Source organism: Arachis hypogaea, chromosome 4, assembly GCF_003086295.3.
Source record: "Arachis hypogaea cultivar Tifrunner chromosome 4, arahy.Tifrunner.gnm2.J5K5, whole genome shotgun sequence".
Taxonomy (NCBI): Eukaryota; Viridiplantae; Streptophyta; class Magnoliopsida; order Fabales; family Fabaceae; genus Arachis; species Arachis hypogaea.
Window position 1 is genome coordinate 93,789,141 of NC_092039.1, and position 2,010 is coordinate 93,791,150.

General features: G+C 43.1%; 1 non-coding gene across 1 annotated transcript; it reads right to left on the reverse strand.

Annotated features, from left to right (window-relative positions):
• Positions 1-429: 429 nt before the first annotated feature.
• Positions 430-537, reverse strand: LOC112799016 (small nucleolar RNA R71). The gene has a single exon (XR_003200606.1). It is a non-coding gene; the product is annotated as a small nucleolar RNA R71 (small nucleolar RNA).
• Between the last annotated feature and the right edge of the window lie 1,473 nt (positions 538-2,010).

The following is a 2,010-nucleotide window of genomic DNA, read 5'->3' on the forward strand; positions in this document are numbered from 1 at the left end:
GAATTCTCCAAAGAAGAAGAACTCATGGCAGCCGAAAACAACAACAATGCCAACAATGCAAGGAAGGTGCTGGGTGACCTTACTGCACCTACTCCCGATTTCTATGGGAGAAGCATCTCTATCCCTGCCATTGGAGCAAACAACTTTGAGCTTAAGCCTCAATTAGTTTCTCTAATGCAACAGAATTGCAAGTTCCATGGACTTCCATTGGAAGATCCTCATCAGTTCTTAGCTGAGTTCTTGCAAATCTGTGACACTGTCAAGACTAATGGGGTTGACCCTGAGGTCTACAGACTGATGCTATTCCCTTTTGCTGTAAGAGACAGAGCTAGAACATGGTTGGATTCTCAACCTAAAGAAAGCCTGGACTCTTGGGAAAAGCTACTCAATGCCTTCTTGGCAAAGTTCTTTCCACCTCAAAAATTGAGTAAGCTTAGAGTGGAAGTCCAAACCTTCAGACAGAAGGAAGGAGAATCCCTCTATGAAGCTTGGGAAAGATACAAACAATTGATCAGAAAGTGTCCCACTGATATGCTTTCTGAATGGAGCATCATAGGTATTTTCTATGATGGTCTCTCTGAACTGTCCAAGGTGTCTTTGGATAGCTCTTCTGGAGGATCTCTTCATCTGAAGAAGACGCCTACTGAAGCTCAAGAACTGATTGAAATGGTTGCAAATAATCAATTCATGTACACTTCTGAAAGAAATCCTGTGAACAATGGGACTGGTCAGAAGAAAGGAGTTCTTGAGATTGACACTCTGAATGCCATTTTGGCTCAGAATAAAATATTGACCCAACAAGTCAATATGATTTCTCAAAGTCTGTCTGGAATGCAAAATGCACCAAGCAAGGAAGCTTCATCTGAGGAAGAAGCTTATGATCCTGAGAACCCTTCAATAGAAGAGGTGAATTACATGGGAGAACCCTATGGAAACACCTATAATCCTTCATGGAGGAATCATCCAAATCTTTCATGGAAGGATCAACAGAGACCCCAACAAGGTTTCAATAACAATAATGGGGGAAGAAACAGGTTTAGCAATAGCAAGCCTTTTCCATCATCTTCTCAGCAACAGACAGAGAGTTCCAAGCAGAATACCTCTGACTTGGCAACCATGGTCTCTGATCTAATCAAAACCACTCAAAGTTTCATGACTGAAACTAGATCTTCCATTAGGAATTTGGAAGGACAAGTGGGTCAGCTGAGCAAGAAAATTACTGAACTTCCTCCAAGCACTCTCCCAAGCAATACTGAAGAAAACCCAAAAGGAGAGTGCAAGGCCATCAACATGGCCGAATTCTGGGAGGAAGAAGAGGCAGTGAACGCCACTGAGGAAGGCCTCACTGGGCGTCCACTGACCTCCAATGAGTTCCCCAATGAGGAACCTTGGAAATCTGAGGCTCAAACTGAGACCATAGAGATTCCATTGGACTTACTTCTGCCATTCATGAGCTCTGATGAGTATTCTTCCTCTGAAGAGGATGAGTATGTCACTGAGGAGCAAGTTTCTAAATACCTTGGAGCAATCATGAAGCTAAATGACAAGTTATTTGGAAATGAGACTTGAGAGGATGAACCCCCTTTGCTCACCAAAGAACTGGATAACTTGTCTAGGCAGCAATTGCCTCAAAAGAGGCAGGACCCTGGGAAGTTTTCTATACCTTGTACCATAGGCACCATGACCTTCAAGAAGGCCTTGTGTGACTTAGGATCAAGTGTAAACCTCATGCCCCTCTCTGTAATGGAGAAATTAGGGATCTATGAGGTACAAGCTGCAAAAATCTCACTAGAGATGGCAGACAACTCAAGAAAACAAGCTTATGGACTTGTAGAGGATGTTTTGGTGAAGATTGAAGACCATTACATCCCTACTGATTTCATAGTCCTAGAGACTGGGAAATGCAGGGATGAATCCATCATCCTTGGCAGACCCTTCCTAGCCACAGCAAAGGCTGTGATTGATGTTGATAGAGGAGAGTTGATCATTCAAGTGAATGAAGAATCCTTG